The sequence below is a fragment of the Oratosquilla oratoria genome, chromosome 40 (assembly GCF_046742065.1).
Source record: "Oratosquilla oratoria isolate Oo_2021 chromosome 40, ASM4674206v1, whole genome shotgun sequence".
Classification (NCBI taxonomy): domain Eukaryota; kingdom Metazoa; phylum Arthropoda; class Malacostraca; order Stomatopoda; family Squillidae; genus Oratosquilla; species Oratosquilla oratoria.
In genome coordinates this window covers 19156062-19174727 of record NC_134816.1, presented here as the reverse complement: position 1 = coordinate 19174727, position 18666 = coordinate 19156062, and the positions used below count along the sequence as shown (strand labels likewise).

At 39.4% G+C, this 18666-nt stretch overlaps 1 long non-coding RNA gene across 2 annotated transcripts in view; it reads left to right on the top strand.

Moving 5' to 3' along the window:
• Positions 1–433: 433 nt before the first annotated feature.
• The window catches only part of LOC143020648 (uncharacterized), a 171189-nt gene continuing 152956 nt past the window's right edge, over positions 434–18666 (top strand). For both annotated transcript variants that reach the window (XR_012965911.1, XR_012965912.1), the window contains exons 1-5: positions 434–465; positions 878–957; positions 1078–1182; positions 1363–1463; positions 2074–2156. This is a non-coding gene — a long non-coding RNA (uncharacterized LOC143020648). The remainder of the gene's footprint in view (positions 466–877; positions 958–1077; positions 1183–1362; positions 1464–2073; positions 2157–18666) is intronic.

The window sequence follows — 18666 nt, the reverse complement described above, 5'->3', positions numbered from 1 at the left end:
TTATTTTTGATAAAACTGTAACAAACAAATTAAACATAAAATGTATAGGGGTTAGTTGGCAAGACCCAACTCTCTCCTTTGTTGTACATCAACAATAAACTTATTGAATTGAATTGAATTCATTCATCTATTGATATTATGATTTTTTCGGCAGTTTCCTATTTTCCTTGTCAGACGTAATGCGCATGTGCAGGCTTAAATCGTCAGACGAGAAAACGAATTCTTTTTAAAGGTAAAGATATCTGCGTATATGTTATACATTAGGGATATTTACATTATAATTGGTGTATAGATATTCAAGGAAATATTTTATTTAATTTTTTGTGATGTATAAAAAAATGTATAATTGATATCAACTTCGGAAGGGGCGGGCATTGTTGGAACGTATAAAACGACTTTGAAATTTGAATAGAGGTTCCCGCCTCAGTCTATGATTAGAAGTGGGGAGGTGAAGGCGCGCAGTGGGTAAGTACTTGTTATCTCACATTATTTATAAGTAAAAGTGTTAATTTGAAATTAAAGATAGGACTGGTATCACGTAGCTTGAAAATAATGTATCGAAAACTAGTAATCCTTATATAGATAGAGGCAAGGATTTATAAGATAGGGAACGATTTCAATTATAATTCTAGTCACATGGATTTTGATAGTTCTAGCAACCTTCCTGTGATCTTCCCTTCTTTCAGGGCTCAAAGCCTCCTTACATTACTGTTTTGATTCTCATTTATTATTAGTTATATGTCAATTTAATATGCATTAGTTACCTGTTTGTTTATTATGTAACTATTCCTATGCATTTATTTATGTATTTTATTTATCATTTACATTATTATAGTTTTTATTCATTCGTCTATTAATATTATGATTTTTTCGGCAGTTCCTATTTTATGCCTTTCGTCAGACGAAAGTCGCATGCTCAGGAATACTTTCAGACGAGAAAACGAACTTTTTTTCAAGGTAAAGATATCTGCGTATATGTTATACATTAGAGATATTTACATTCTAATTGGTGTATATATTCAAGGAAATATTCGATTTAATTTCCATTGATGTATGAATAATGTATATGAACTTCAGATGATGGAAGGCAGGCATAATGGAACGTATAGAACGACCGAAATTCAAATAGAGTTTCCCGCCTCGGTCTTTGTTTTGAAGTTGCGGGTTTGAGGCACGCAGTGGGTAAGTACTGATATATCGCATATTTATAAGTAAAAATTGTTAATTTGAAATTAAAGATATGGTATTACGTAGCTCGAAAATTATGTATCGAAAACTAGTAATCATTATATAGATAGAGGCAAGGATTTATAAGATAGGAAACGATTTCAATTATAATTCTAGTCACATGGAATTTGATAGTTCTAGCAACCTTCCTGTGATCTTCCCTTCCTTCATGGCTCTAAGCCTCCTTACATTGCTTCAAACGAGGGATCGCCACATCAGTGAAGAAACTAAGGAAGGTAGGTTAAATTTTATTTTTAGACGCTGTTTTTATATCTGAGGAAAATAGTGCATATGATTAATTTATACCTTGTATGCTAGTCATTTTTCTATATATATATATATATATTATTTTTTTAGTCATCACAGTCATAGTTTTCATGTTAGTCAATCTTGACGACTTTTTTGTAGTCAACGTAGCTTGTATTATGATTTTTTCATAGTTATGTCATTGTGAGGACCACAGTGGAAATAAGTCTTTTGACTTTGTGCCATCCTCGGATATACAATTAATTACTATGTACGGGTCTTCATGTACTTTATTGTACATGATACCTAACGTAGCCGAACCTAAGGTGAGGAAACTTTTGTTTATGGTATTGTTTTGTTGTTAATTTCATTAATTAAGTTAACAACAAAACAAACACCATAAATAAAACCGTTTACATTTTCATACATTTTTCTGAATAAAACATTTGATAAATTTATATAATTTTACGTGTGAGTGGAACTTTTTTCTTTGACATAATTACACATTTGGACATATTGAACTGTCATGTGAAGAAATTTAACTACACGCCCCCTATCCACACTTCCGTATACAGTACTTATTCTTGTATTGAATTACAGGTTGATCGTCACCAAATCATCCATTCACACAGCTCTACGAGACCTGTCACCTAAGCATCGCATCATTTCACCGGACTGTCACTGTAAGTAGATTTGTATTATTTTGGGCTATTCGCCCTTTGTTAGTGTGAATGAGTTCCAAAGTGGCAGTTCTGTGACTTTTTTTTTTTTTAATGCCTTATTGTTCCAGTGATTTTTTTTTATTCCTATGTATGAAAGTGCATGAGCAATCAGATAATCAGGCCATTTCTACGAATACATTAGAGTATATATAGCATGGGTCAGTGCATGGTTGTTGAAGACGTGGCAACGTCTGAGTCATCATCCATAGTTGGAATGGGCTGGTGGAATGGAGCAGATGGTCACAAGTTTGTGCAGCTTTGTTTTGGTAGCGACTGCTTCCAAGGTGGTAATTCCACGGGCGGGGGGGGGAAGGCAGTCGTTGACTGCAACTGCAACACCCCCCCTCCAGGCGCCAACCTGTCCTTCCTATAGGTGGTAAAGTTCTTAAGTTTGAACTCTACACTAGGCTTAAGGAGCATTTTTTGTAGACATGATTGAGGGGTCGTTTCGTGAGTTAAAAATGACTAGGTTATTTAATTTAACTTGTAACACCTCGGCAATTCCACTGGATTATTTTCATTGTTTTTTTTTTGTGTATTTATCTGCTTGGGTTTCTTCCTTTCTTGGCCTTAGTGGGAGAGGTGTGTTTAACCCTGGATGAACGGTCTGGGCTAGAAATAGGACTTAAAAATGGCTTTTGGAAAGCGGAGGTCTCCATTTGGACATCCTCTTCTGTATGTGGGCACACGTTTGGGAAGCTCTGGGATGGCCGGGGAAGGAAGGAAGGTGCGAGTGTGTTTGCTTGCTAGTTTGGCGATGATCTTTGTCCTTGTTCTGTGTTTCAGTGGTTCTATAAGTTTTGTTTACTGCCAAAGCATGGGAAGTTGATCCAGAGGTACTAGTTGGGGTAACTAGTCTTTCCATCGCACGCTTCCTTGCTTTGTAGAAGGATATGCCACAAGTTGCTTTTTCTGTATAGATTTTTTGGTAAAATTTTACTTTCGACCTTTGTTGGAATATAGCAATACAAAATTAAATAGTAATTTTGTAAATTAAAATTATGAACTTAATATGCAATTTTATGTGCGGAAATGAAAATAAAAATAGTTGCTAAAACAGGTTTCTAAGTAACGAAGTCGTGTACGACGAATGGTACGCCATGTTTGTTATGGTAGATTCCGACGTCGGAGAAATGAAAGGACGATAAATTTGTCTAAACTTAACTAAACTAACCTAACCTAACCGAACCTAACCTGTATTTAATAAATCATTACCTGCAAATTAGATATCCGGCTGGTCCTCGTCGTCATCGTCGTGAGACGTTGGCGGGCTTTTCAATCACTCCGCTTTTGTATAGCTATATTCCTCCAATGGTCGAAAGTAAAATTTTACCGGTTAGGTTAGGTTAGTTTAATTTAGTTTAGTTTACTTTAGTTTAGACAAATATTTCGTCCTTTCATTTCTCCGACGGAATCTACCATAACAGACATGGCGTACCATTCGTAGTACACGACTTCGTTAATTATGAAATCTGTTTTAGCAACTATTTTTATTTTCATTTCCGCACTCAAAATTGCATATTACGTTCATAAATTTTAATTTACAAAATTACTATTTAATTTTGTACTGCTATATTCCAACAAAGGTCGAAAGTAAAATTTTACCGATTTTTTTTTTGTACTTTGAAAATGGGACTGTCTCGGGAGGTGGATGCATGGTTGTTATTGGAGGGTCAGTTAACGCATTGAAAGACATTAGCAGAGCAAGGATCCATAGGATGTTGGCCTGCACACTTAGCGCATATGACTGTTTGCTGTAGAATTTGGCAAGGTGACTGTATTTGAAACCTTTGTTGCAGTGTAAAGGGTTAGGGACATATGGTCGTGTTGGGACATTGATGTATCCTATTTTGACATGGTCAGGGAGGGTTGTTGAATTGAATGTGAGGATTAGGAGGGGTGTGTTGACTCGCACGTTCTTTTCCCGGTCCAGTTGCGTGATGAATTGAACTTAGTTTACTTAGTGAAGTTCCGAGGTGGATCCTGACAGCCGTAGTGGACTACCGCTGCTGCCAGTCCTGTTGTCCCTCCTGGCGAGGGTCAGTCAGTTGGTCTGGTAGTGAGTTTGGAGAGAAGCTACTGATGGCGGTGTAGCCTGGCACTGACTGGAGGCTCGTCTGGCGCACCTTGCGCAAGAACCTGTCCAGTGCATGTTTGAAGCTGTGCACCGCCGAGCATTTAGTTTTCTCTCTGAACTCTCCTGGGAGGGTGTTGAAGATTTTTGGACCCTGATGGCCTAGGCTGGTTGCCAGTAGGGTCTTGATTAATCCTTTGCGAGGCTCTTGATGGGAGAGTTTGTCATTGACACCCATGCCTTACACTGTGGTATGGCTTGATTGTTGAGGGCGTGGGAGGGGTCTGGAAGAAGCCCCTGAAGGATTTTCCATGTGTAAATGGCCCTGTATCATCCCTCCTCCTCCTCCTCCTCCTCCTCCTTTGTTGGGAGTAGGGACCTAGTGAGTGCTCCCAGGCGATCCCAGTAGTTGAGATCTTGCATCCCTTTGATATGCTGCCTGGTGTAGTTCCTTTGGACAGTTTGAAGCATCTGGATGTCTCGACGTTTGTGTGGCGACCAGAGTTGGCTACAATAGTCCATGATTGGTTGAATAAGTGACTTGCAGAGGGTAAGCATCACTTGAAGCTCTCTTGAGGAGAAAGGCCTTAGGACCCAGCTGGCCATCCCTCCCTCCCTCCCTCCTTCCTGCTCTTTTCACTGACTGCATGATGTGGTGCTGGAAAGTGTCAGCATCATGACTTAATTAAGGGAATGCCCAGGCTGCTTTTTACATGGGCATTGGGTGTGATTTTCATAGCTCTCTGCGTTGTGTGCAGTTGAGTGTTGTCTTTAATGCCTTGGTTTGTGCCATATCTCAAGACCTCAAAGTTCTCTTGGTTGAATTGCACGTTGCTGTCGTTGGCCCATGCCTAAACTGAGTTGAGATGGTCTTGTTGCACGTCCCCACTTTGCCCCCGCAGTGCATGGCTAATGTGGGTATCATCGGCCAAAGACAGGAGGGTTGAGTCCACATTGCTATTTATGTCATTGATATGGATTAGGAATAGGAGGAGGGGGCTGAGTACAGATCCTTGTGGTACTCGGCTTATTACCTTGGATTCAATGGACTTGACACCATCAACGGCGACCGTTTGTGTACAGTCTGTCAGGAAGTTGTGAAGCCAGACTCCTGGCTTCCCTGAGATTCCTAGATCCCTTGCCTTGTGGAGGAGGAGGAGGAGGAGGAGGACACCGTGGTCCATCTTGTGGAAGGTTTGGCAAAGTCTAGGAATACCACGTCAACATTTCTCCCCTCCGACAGGTTGTGTAGTAGCCAGTTGTAGTGTGCCCGTAGGTTTGAGAGGCATGACCGACCTTTCCTTAAACCTTGCTTATTCTCTTTAATGAGTTTATTCACTTGAAGGTGTGTGAACAGCTTGTCCCTTACGCATTTCTCAATTACCTTGACAATGAGGGCGGGACGTGAGGGCGACAGGTCGATAGTTCTTTGGCAAGGTCCGATCTCCTTTTCCTCTTCCTCCTCCTCCTCCTTTTCCTCCTCCTTTTACTCCTCCTCCTCCCCCTCCTCCTCCCCCTCCTCCTCCCCCTCCTCCTCCTCCTCCCCCTCCTCCCCCTCCTCCTCCTCCCCCCTCCTCCCCCCTCCTCCCACCTCCTCACCCTCCTCCTCCCCCCCTCCTCCCCTCTCCTCCCCCCTCCTCCCCTCCTCCCCCCTCCTCCTCCTCTTCCTCCTCCTCCTCCTCCTCCTCCTCCCCTCCTCCTTTTCCTCCTCCTCCTCCTCCTCCTCCTCCTCCTCCTCCTCCTCCTCCTCCTCCTCCTTTTCCTCCTCCTTTTCCTCCTCCTCCTCCTTTTCCTCCTCCTCCTCCTCCTCCTCCTCCCCCTCCTTTTCCTCCTCCTCCTTTTCCTCCTCCTCCTCCTCCTCCTCCTCCTCCTCCTCCTCCTCCTCCTCCTCCTCCTCCTCCTTTGTATAATATTGGGCTTATGATGGCTTGTTTTAGTAGTGCCGGAATCTCTTGTTTGTCTAGGGAGGCTAGCCACAACACAGGGATTGGGACTGCCAAGATGTTGCCGCTGCAGCATTTTAGGAGTAGGATTGCCGGAACGCCATCTTGTGTCTGGTCCAGTCCAGTGGCCGAGTTAATCCTGAGCTCCTTGATTGCCTTTTTGATGTTCCCTACCCTACTGTCACTTGGATGTTGGGAAGCTGGTTGAGGTTGGTGGTCACCTGGTTGAAGAAAAAGGTTGTGGGATGGATGGACGGAGGATTTCCATCTGCGTCTTTGGTATGCTGAACATGCTGTGGTATTGGTGTGCCAGCATCTGGCTGGCAGGTTTCCTGTGGGTCATCTGCTGTTATGGTTCCTTGTGTGTCAGAGAAGATTGTTTTCTCTGACCTGCAATTGCTGACTGATTCTTGATTATTGGTAAAAAAGAGGTCCAGTATGTTGTTCCTTCTAGTCGGCTCCATTACATGCTGGTTAAGGAACAGTTTGTCAGTCAGCAGTCTCTAGAAGGAGTTTGGCTTGGGCTTGGTCTTCTAGAGTGCCCCCACTGACTGGTTGTGCCGATATCAGCAGCAGGCCAGCATATAAAGTTGGGGAAGTTGAAGTGGCCACACATGATGATATCTGTCATGGCATGTGGGGTGGTCGGTCAGTCAGTCTCCAGCACTTGGTTCAGTTTTTCCAAAGCTTTGAGATTGCACTGAGGTGGACGGATGGCAGCAGTTCAGAATGATTAGATTTATGTTGGTGATATGTAAGGCTAGGAGTTGTATCACCCCTTTTGAGTGGGATAATAGTGTCTTGGTGTGGGTGGCAAGATTGTGCAGGCCTGCCTGAGGTTGACCATTGCACCACCATGGCAAAGGTCTTGTTGAAGGACTGTTCTGTCGTCAAGGCCATTTACTCTCCTGTATATTTTTGCATCATGAGCGAACGAGTAACTTGCCACTGGACCAGATATCGTCAAATGGTCATTTACAAAGATCAAACAAAACCAGACCCAGCGCGCTACCTACCTACCTACCTACCTACCTTCCTTGAGGGACACCGCTCCATACATTAATCCATCCTGAATAAAGACCCGATTGAAACCCTCTGTCTTCTGTTCTCAAGGAAGGCTTGAATGATGAATCCACCTCCACATGTCCCCTTCAATGCCCACAGCTTTTCAAAGATCTTGCATGGAATTGACGTCGTCGTCAGACTCCCTGGACGATAGTTGAAGGCCTTCATTTTGTTTCCTTTCTTGAATATTGGAGTAATATTGGCTTTTCCCCAATCTTGTAGGATTGCCCCTGATGTTAATGATTCCTCAAAGATGTATAGAAGTGGAAGAGAGAGAGTGAGTAGTGGCACATTCTTTGAGCATTTTGGGGTGAACCCCATCTGGGCCCTGTGCTGACGTCTCCTCCTCAAGTTGTTGGTTCCAATGCCTGCCTTTTGGATGATATCCATTATGCCTCCTAAAATTAAGGTGGGTGGGTGGGTGAGAGCACCTCCATGGAACTAACTGCCTCTCTGTAACTCCTCCTGGATTTGCTGGCAGCTTCCTGCTTGAACACTTTGTGAAATTGTGTATTGAGCAGCAACTGGCATGTTTCCAAGGTGGAGCTAGTTACCGTTCCATCCTCTTCCATCAGCCTATTGACACCCTCTTTTTAACCTTTGTTTTGCTGCGGGCATAAGCGTAAAAGGCTCTTGTGTCGCTTTTGATGATGTCTGGCCAGTTGATGCTCCTCAAAATGACACTTTGTTTTTCTCACAATGGGAGTAAGTAGGCATCACAATTTATCCTGGTAGATGGCTCCACTGCCAGAGAATCTAGCATTCATAGAATTTATTATCTCACACTGGATACTGTGGTCCTGGACCGATTTCTCTGCATCAGCGTCACTTTGTAGAATCTCCTTTTTCCTTTCGTTGCCAACATCTTGAATATCTGATTCATTTTGAAATAAACGTCTCCTCTTAGCTGCTCTTTCTGCATTTAGTGTTGAGGTGAACGTGGATGGTGTTGTATTAAAATCATAAATAGATGGAACCGCACCAGGTTTCAGGCTCTTACGAGAACCTGAAATTAAAGCGAAGAAAAAATTTAGTTCTTTGCTTACCTTAGGAAGCAATAGAGTAAGGTTAGGGTAAGTGATAAGGTCAGGGTTTGAGTTTGGGAGTCACAAAAGAACTTAATAAAAAAAAAAAAAAAAGTAGCTCGATCAATTTTTTACGTAAGTGATATCACAATAAAAGTGTCAAAAAACCTACGTAACTGTAGACATATCCTAATTTAGATAGTAAACCTTTAAAATCAATTAAAAAAAGAAAAAAAAATAGCTATCAATTAAAAAAAGAAAAAAAAATGTAGCTCGATCAATTTTTTACGTAAGTGATATCACAATAGAAGTGTGCCAAAAAACCTACGTAACTGTAGACATATCCTAATTTAGATAGTAAACCTTTAAAATCATAATTGTTAAAAAAGAATAGTGTCTGTTATTTTTCTTTATATATAGATGACAAAGTTGAATATCACTTACCTAAAAGACCAGCAGGCATGTAGTCATCTGGTGTAAAATGTTTTTCACAGACAACACTGTATTTCCTTGGAATCCATGGCTTATTTGTACCTAGTTCAAGGCGTTTTATCGCTATTCTCCACTTCATATTCATCTTCTCATCTGACGGAAACTCGAGTCCACCCTTATGTGCTGAACACAGTGGAACAGAGCAATGATGCGGAATTTTAAAGTTAGTTTTATCACGTTTGGAAACAAGACTGTAAAGCAGGAAGTGAGCTTCACGACTCCTCACACAGTGCTGCCATCTGGCGAGGTAATGCGTGCTTACTCCCATTGTCGTGGTTTCATTTCTTAGTGAGCAATAGTGGTCGTACCTTTTTTTTTTTTTTCGATAATGCTTCCATGCTTCTTCCTTCTTGCTAATGTTTCGTTAGAGTCGTCCATTTGGGTTTAATTTTAGAACCAAACCTTAGTTTCTCTGATGGGATGCATGACCTTTGAGTCACCTCCATGTACCTATGAGTAAATTTAACCCACATTATTTTGTTCACATTAGCACATGCAAATTCTCGGGCCAAACTTTGCAACCGATTGCTTTACTACATTGTTGTAATCGGCAGAAGAACCAGGCCTATATATACACCCTAATAAGATGTCTCCATCTTTGAGATTAATCTTACATGCTACCATTTCAATATGTTCCCAAGTGGTATCCTTGTAACTAGTTGATACTATCCTTGCGTACCAGAATAATAACACCACCACCTTCCCCAATTCTATCTTCTCTGTAAACCTTGTACAGATTAGTCCAAAAATTCTCCCTAAGCTTTGTTTCAGTAACAAATAGAATGTGAAGACTTTGCCCTCTTAATTAAGATTCCAATGGATCACTTTTTTGTGAGGTGTTAATTCCATCCACATTTGTGGTGTAGATACACTTTAGTTTTTCAACATTTTGCTTTAATTGTGATCTGGTTACGGCAATCTGTTTGAGTCTCCCGTTGTGTATTACCCAGGTCTTGTCCTTGATGCCTGTATCCAGCAGTTCCTTGTTTTTCACATCCGTTATTTAGTTATTTATTTTTTTGCCAGTTGTGCATGTGCTCGTCTTTCTTTGAAAGCTTTGTCAGGCATTATTATACGCACCCAATTTTTCCCGATTGGGTGGGGGATGGGGGGTGAGGAAGTATCTATAGAAAATAAAAAAATAAATGAATGAATAAATAGATAGATAAATGAATACATGAATAAATAAAAATAAATTGATGCAGCCTGAAGGGATTTCTCCCAGTCTTCTCCTTTTCTGCATGAGGGGACGGAGGGGGGGGGAGGGGTCGCCGAATTTATGAAGCGGCCTTGCTGTGGATGTGCTGTGTCTTGCGACACTGCTTCTGACCCAGGGCAGTGGACAGGATGCAGGGATGACCCATCCAGGAGGTGCCAAGATAGGAGGGAGGTGGGTGGAGGGGAGTGGAATATATGGGAAATGAAATGGGTGGGAGTGATTTCTATGCCTTTTTCTTTTTGGCCACCCCCCGTGTAAGGGGGAAAAAGCCTTTGATGTATCTATGTATGTATGATCCTCAAGGTTTGTCAACTGCCCACTGGCTTTCAAAATTTTCATCTTGAACTCTTCCTTCACTGGCCATTACTACCTTGAGTAACCTTGGACCATTTTACTGTTGGTTCTGCATTCCTCGGTGTGGATTACATCTAAAGAGTGATTCTCTGTCATCTTGAATACCAATGTCTGACAATCTCCTTGACAAGGTTGGCATTAGTGTCTTGTGCTGTGAATTCCTGAAGTCCTTGGATAATCAGGTTGGACTTTGTATGTACTATTTCCTCATAAATCATTCTTAAACTCCCCTAATTGTTCCCAAACTGCTGCTTTAAATTCTGGGTTTTCCCTGTAATCTATCTTGTCCTCCACAGCTTCCATTCTTACTCTTAATGAATTCATTCCCTCTTGTAAATTAGCCAGTACATTGCCACCCAAGTCCTTTAGGAAACCCTTAGCTTGAAATAAATCGGGCACGTCATCAGAGCAAGAAAAAACCACTCTGAACAGCCATCACACATAATCCATTCTTGGTTCATACCTTGCTTGATGAGACCCTCCTTAAATATTTGCTCCCTCCTCCCCCACATGTGTAGTCTGCATTTGTCTTCTTTGTAGTGAGTGAGTGAGTGATAGCACCTGCAGTACTAACCAGTGGTGATTGTGACGAGTTGCTTGTACTTGCTTGCTTGGGGTTTGTTTTGGTGTAGTACTAGTACGTACTTGGTTCTCCTCTTCTTCCTCTTGTGTTAGCACCGTAACTCCCTCTATTTCTAACAGCAAATGCCATTGCTTCCAATATGTTCTTTTCCTAATTACCTGTAAATTTCATTATCGAGCCACTTTAATTAAAAAGAAAAAAAAATTCAACATACGATAAACACTAGTACTGCTGTTATCTCGTTCACCTGTGCTTGTCTCGTGTATGTATATATGTATATGTATGTGTATGTATATATGTATATGTATGTATGTATATGTATGTATGTATGTATGTATGTATATGTATGTATGTATGTATATATGTACAGTGTATGTATGTATGTATGTATATATGTACAGTGTATGTATGTATATATGTACAGTATATGTATGTATATATGTATATGTATGTATATATGTGTGTGTATATATATATGTATGTATATATATATGTATACAGTATGTGTAAATGTATGTATGTATATATGTATATGTATGTAAATATGTATGTGTGTATATATGTGTATACAGTATGTGTATATATATGTATATCTGTATGTATGTATATATGTATATGTATTTATTGTATATGTATGTATGTATATATGTATATATATGTATATATATGTATATGTATGTATATATGTGTACATGTATGTATATATGTGTATATGTATGCATATGTGTATATGTATGCATATGTGTATATGTATGCATATGTGTATATATATGTATATATGTGTATATATGTATATATATATGTATGTGTATATGTATGTGTATCTGTATATGTATATACTTGTATGTATATGTGTCTATGTATGTGTATGTATTTACCTAGTTGTATTTTGCGGGAAGGGGAGCTATGCTCGTGGTGTCCCACCTTTGTATCTCGCAGTGTCTAGTTTACTTTTAAACTAGTGAATGGTTTTTGCACATACCATTTCATTATCCAGTTTGTTTCAATTGTCCAGTATTCTGTGGAAAACTGTTTTTCTTGTTCTCTTCTGTAGCTGTTTTTTTTTTTCCTCTCCATGTCCTCTTGTGTTTCTCTTGTCGTAGTTTAGTAAGTCCTCTCTATCAAGTATCTCTGCCTCTCATGATTCTGTAGATGGTCAGTAGGTCACCTCTCAGCTTTGCTCCAGCATCGGTAACTCCAGTTTAGCCAATCTCTCCTCGTATGATAGGTTTGCAAGTGCAGGTGCCATTTTAGCCGCTGTTCATTGGATTCTTTCTATTTTCTTTATATTCTATATGGTGCTGGGTGACCACAATGTCGCTGCATACTAGTCTAGGCCTTATCAATGTAACCAACATTTTTTTTTATCGTGTCTTCGTGCAAGTATGCAAATGCCACTTTTATTGATCTTAGCAAGTTGTAAGTCTCCCCGACAATTTTATTAATCTGTTTATCATAGGACAAGTCGTTTGTGATAATTACCCCCAAATCTTTTTCGGATCCTACCTTCTTCACCACCTTGGTTCCAATTGTATATTTTCCTGATATTCTGTTTTTGCTTTTTCCAAACTCCATTATGCTACACTTCTTAGTATTAAAGTCCACTTCCCATTTCTGACTCCAGTTCCATACCTCATTCAGGTCTTCCTGCAGTGCTTCAGTCCTTATAAGTTTCTACTTTCCTTAACAGTGTGGCATCGTCTGCAAAGAAGCTCGTGTAACAATTCACATCCTCGTCCATGTCATTCACATAAATAGCAAACATTACTGGTGCCATTACAGATCCTTGCGGTACTCCACTGATCACCACTTTCCAATCTGAATATTTTTCTGAGCACTACTCTCATCTTTCTATCCATCAGGAAGTCCTCCAGCCATTTTAGTAGGTTCCCTTGTATTCCTCCTGTGATCCAATTTTTTTTTATTTGATTTTTTTTTAATTTATTTATCTATTTATTTATTTTATTTTATTTGATTTTTTTTAGTAATTTTCTGTGTGGCACTTTGTCAAAGGCTTTTTGCAAGTCTAGGAAGGCACAATCAGCCCATCCATTTCTTGCACTATGTCTATTAGTCTTGAGTAGAAGCATTAAGTTCGTCGTGCATGATCATCCTTGTCTGAACCCAAATTGTCTTGGGTTTATTATGTTATTGTCTTCCAGATGTTTTACCCATCTATTCTTGATGATTTTCTCACAAACTTTGGCTATAGTGCTTGTTAGTGATAGTGGCCTATAATTGGTGGGCTCTTCCTTGTTTCCTCCTCTATATATTGGTACAATGTTAGCATTTTTGCAGTCATCAGGTATTTTTCCTTCTTTGAGTGAGCTATTAATTATGTTGTGTATTTTGTCCATTAGTACAGTAGTTCTTTGCAATCCTTTATAATCCAATTTGCAATACCATCCGGGCCATGTGATTTTCTGACGTCAAGTTTTGATAGGTGTTCTGATATTTCTGTGTTGTAAATCACTCGTGTGGGGAGATCGCTTGTTATTATCTTGGTCCCAATTTCGTATTTTCTCTGGTGAAGACAGATTTAAAGTGATTGTTCATGACTTGGGCCATTTCTAATTCTTGTGTATTCTATATTTCCTTGGTGTAGTTTCACCATTTCCTGTTTGTTTTTAAGTTTACCATTCACATCGATAGAATAGTTTGGGTTGATCTTTGCATTTATCTATAATATGCTTTTCATGGTTCCTTTTCTCCTCTCTTCTCACTTTAACATACTCATTTCTATAGTTATGCAAATTTGCCATTTGCAAGTTGTTTAATTTTTTTATTATTATTATTATTATTATTATTATTATTTTTTTTTTATTTTTTTTTATTTTTTTTTATTTTTTTATATATATCTTTAATCCACCTTTTCCAAGCTTTGTCCTTTCTGTCTTTTGCCTTGCTGCATCTTTTGTTGAACCAACATTTAATGTACTCTGTCACTTTTGTCTTGGTACATGCCTGTTTACCCCTTCATTGTAATTTTCCATCAATATATTCCATTTCTCTTCCACTGTTGTCTCTTCCATATAGAATTTTTCCCAGTCTGCATTCCGGAAGAACGTCTTTAGTTTTGCAAAGTCTGTTTTGTTCTACATCAATCTTTCCTATGCTTTTCATTTCTCTCCATGTCTATTTCTTCCTTTAGTACAGTTTCGATGAGTATATGGTCAATCTTTCCAGTTGGTGTCTTGTAATGGAATTTGCCCATAATTTCAGGTTCTGTTGTAAATATTAAATCTAGTTTCAATGTATGTGTATATGGCTATGTGTACATGTATGTATGTGTATATTGTATGTGTATATGTAAATATGTATGTGTGTGTGTGTATATGTATGTGTGTGTATATGTATGTGTGTGTGTGTATATGTATGTGTATTTACCTAGTTGTATTTTACCTAGTTGTATTTTGCGGGAAGGGGAGCTATGCTCGTGTTGTCCCGCCTTTGTATCTTGCAGTGTCTAGTTTGTTTTTAAACTCATGAATGGTTTTTGCGCATACTATTTCATTGTCCAGTTTGTTCCAAGTGTCCAAAACTCTATGAGGAAAACTGTTTTTCTTCAGTTCTCTTCTATAGCTATGTTTTTTTATTTTCTTTCCATGTCCTCTTGTGTTTCTTTTGTCCCAGTTAAGTAAGTTCTCACTATCGAGTACCTCTGTGCCTTTCATGATTCTGTAGATGGTCAATAGGTCACCTCTCTCTCTTCTTTGCTCCAGTGTCGGTAACTCCAGTTTAGCCAATCTCTCTTCGTATGATAGGTTTGCAAGTGCAGGTGCCATTTTTGTAGCTGCTCTTTGGATTCTTTCTATTTTCTTTATATTCTTTTTGGTACTGGGGGACCACAATGTCGCTGCATACTCTAATCTAGGCCTTATCAATGTAACCAATATTTTTTTCATCATGTCTTCGTCCAAGTATGTAAACGCCACTTTTATTGATCTTAGCAAATTGTAAGTCTCCCCGACAATTTTGTTAATCTGTATATCATAGGACAGGTCGTTCGTGATAATTACTCCCAAATCTTTTTCGGATCCTACTTTCTTTACTTCTTTGGTTCCAATTGTATATTTTCCTGATATTCTGTTTTTGCTTTTTCCAAACTCCATTATGCTACACTTCTTAGTATTAAAGTCCACTTCCCATTTCTGACTCCAGTTCCATACCCTATTTAGGTCTTCTTGCAGTGCTTCACAGTCCTCATCAGTTTCTATTTTCCTTAGCAGTTTGGCGTCATCGGCAAAGAAGCTCATGTAGCAGTTCACGTCCTCATCCATGTCATTCATATAGATAGCAAACATTATTGGTGCCAGCACAGATCCTTGCGGTACTCCACTGATCACCTCTTTCCAGTCTGAATATTTTTCTCTGAGCACTACTCTCATCTTTCTACCAGTCAGAAAGTCCTCTATCCATTTTAGTAGGTTTCCCTGTATTCCTCCTATGTGTTCCAGTTTTTTTAGTAGTTTTCTGTGTGGTACTTTGTCAAAGGCTTTTTGCAAGTCTAGGAATGCACAATCAGCCCATCCATTTCTTTCTTGCACTATGTCTATTAGTCTTGAGTAAAAGCATATTAAGTTTGTGGAGCATGATCTTCCTTGTCTGAATCCGAATTGTCTTGGGTTTAATATGTCATTGTCTTCCAGATGTTTTACCCATCTATTCTTGATTATTTTCTCACAAATTTTGGCAATGGTGCTTGTTAGTGATACTGGCCTATAGTTGGTGGGTTCTTCTTTGTTTCCTCCTTTGTGTATTGGTACAATGTTAGCGTTTTTCCAGTCCTCGGGTATCTTTCCTTCTTTGAGTGAGCTGTTTATTAAGATGTGTATTTTGTCTGTTAGTTCTTCTTTGCACTCCTTTAGAATCCAATTTGCAATACCGTCCGGGCCATGTGATTTTCTGACATCCAGCCTTGATAAATGTTCTGATATTTCCTTTAGTGATGCTGTAAACTCATTCATGAGGGGAGATTTCTTGTTTTCGTCTATGTCACAATTCGGTATTTTCTCTCTGGTGAAAACAGATTTAAAGTGATTGTTCATGACTTCGGCCATCTCTAAATCTTCTGTGTATTCTATGTTTCCTTGGCATAGTTTCACCAATTCCTGTTTGTTTTTAAGTTTACCATTCACATACCGATAGAATAGTTTGGGTTGCTCTTTGCATTTGTCTATAATATCCTTCTCATGGTTCCTTTTCTCCTCTCTTCTCACATTAACGTACTCATTTCTATAGTTAACATAAATTTGCCATTTGCTTTGTTTTTTGTCTTTTCTCCACTTTTTCCAAGCTTTGTCCCTTCTGTCTTTTGCCTCACTGCATCTTTTGTTGAACCAACATTTAATGTACTCTCTCTCTCGCTTTTGTCTTGGTACATGCCTGTTTACCCCTTCATTGTAGTTTTCCATCAATATATTCCATTTCTCTTCCACTGCTGTTTCTTCCCTGTAAAATATTTCCCAGTTTGCATTCCGGAAGAATGTCTTTAGTTTTGTAAAGTCTGTTTTGTTGTACCTCAGTCTTCCTTTCCTATGCTTTTCGTTCCTCTCTATGTCTATTTCTTCCTTTAGTATAGTTTCGATGAGTACATGGTCACTCTTTCCAATTGGTGTCTCATACTGGACTTTATGCACTATTTCAGGCTCTGTTGTAAATATTAGATCTAGTTTCGATGGCTCTTCATTATTTCTGTACCTTGTGTTTTCATGGACCCATTGGGTCATTGTGTACTCCATGGTCATATCTAGCAGTACATTGCCCCACGAGTCATCTCCTCCTTGCACTGTCATGCTGTCCCAACAAATTTCTTTGCAATTGAAGTCCCCCATAACTACCAGATTACCCTTACCCATTAGTATCTCATTGAGTGATTTTCTTGTGTCATCTAGCATTTTTTTATGTTCAATTTCTTTCCAAGCGCTTGTTTTTGGAGGCACATAAGTCACCACAAACTTTCTACTCTTCATATTCTTGCCTTCGACTTTTATCATGATCAATTCAGCATTACCTTTGCCCTCTGCAATTTTTGTCACCTTTAGGTCTTTCTTGGCCAAGAACATGATTCCCCCTCCCTGTTTCTTGTCCCTGTTTTTTATCCAGTAGTTGTATAAACCTTGTCCGATAACAGTGGATGGTATTTCACCTCTTAGTTTAGTCTCTACAATTCCCATTATGTCTGGTTTTGCTTCTAACAGATAATCATTGAGTTCGTTCAGTCCCGAAATTAGTCCGTCAATGTTGGTATAGGCCACTTTTAATTTTCTTCCTTCTCCCTGGTTTCTTCTTCCCTTGTTTTGTTCGTTTTGAAGCGTGTGTGTGTGTGTATTTACCTAGTTGTATTTTACGGGAAGGGGAGCTATGCTCGTGATGTCCTGCCTTTGTATCTTGCAGTGTCTAGTTTGTTTTTAAACTCGTGAATGGTTCTTGCGCATACTATTTCATTGTCCAGTTTGTTCCAAGTGTCCAAAACTCGATGAGGAAAACTGTTTTTCGTCAGTTCTCTTCTATAGCTATGTTTTTTGATTTTCTTTCCATGTCCTCTTGTGTTTCTTTTGTCCCAGTTAAGTAAGTTCTCTCTATCGAGTACCTCTGTGCCTCTCCTGATTCTGTAGATGGTCAATAGGGCACCTCTCTCTCTTCTTTGCTCCAGTGTCGGTAACTCCAGTTTAGCCAATCTCTCCTCGTATGATAGGTTTGCAAGTGCAGGTGCCATTTTTGTAGCTGCTCTTTGGATTCTTTCTATTTTCTTTATATTCTTTTTGGTACTGGGGGACCACAATGTCGCCGCATACTCTAATCTAGGCCTTATCAATGTAACCAATATTTTTTTGATCGTGTCTTCGTCCAAGTATGTAAACGCCACTTTTATTGATCTTAGCAAGTTGTAAGTCTCCCTGACAATTTTGTTAATCTGTATATCATAGGACAAGTCGTTCGTGATAATTACTCCCAAATCTTTTTCGGATCCTACTTTCTTTACTTCTTTGGTTCCAATTGTATATTTTCCTGATATTCTGTTTTTGCTTTTTCCAAACTCCATTATGCTACACTTCTTAGTATAAAAGTCCACTTCCCATTTCTGACTCCAGTTCCATACCCTAGTTAGGTCTTCTTGCAGTGCTTCACAGTCCTCATCAGTTTCTATTTTCCTTAGCAGTTTGGCGTCATCGGCAAAGAAGCTCATGTAGCAGTTCACGTCCTCGTCCATGTCATTCATATAGATAGCAAACATTATTGGTGCCAGCACAGATCCTTGCGGTACTCCACTGATCACCTCTTTCCAATCTGAATATTTTTCTCTGAGCACTACTCTCATCTTTCTACCAGTCAGAAAGTCCTCTATCCATTTTAGTAGGTTTCCTTGTATTCCTCCTATGTGTTCCAGTTTTCTTAGTAGTTTTCTGTGTGGTACTTTGTCAAAGGCTTTTTGTGTACATGTGTGTGTGTATTTACCTAGTTGTATTTTACGGGAAGGGGAGCTATGCTCGTGGGGTCCCGTCTTCATATCTCATTTTATCTAAACTATTTTTAAATTCATGTATTGTTTTTGCACACACCACTTTCTCATCTAACTTGTTCCAACTGTCTATTACTCTGTGAGGAAAGCTGTTCTTTTTCAAATCTCTTCTATAGCTGTCTTTTTTTTTATTTTCTTTCCGTGTCCTCTTGTATTTCTGTCATCCCATTTTATCAGCTTCTCTCTATCAGTAA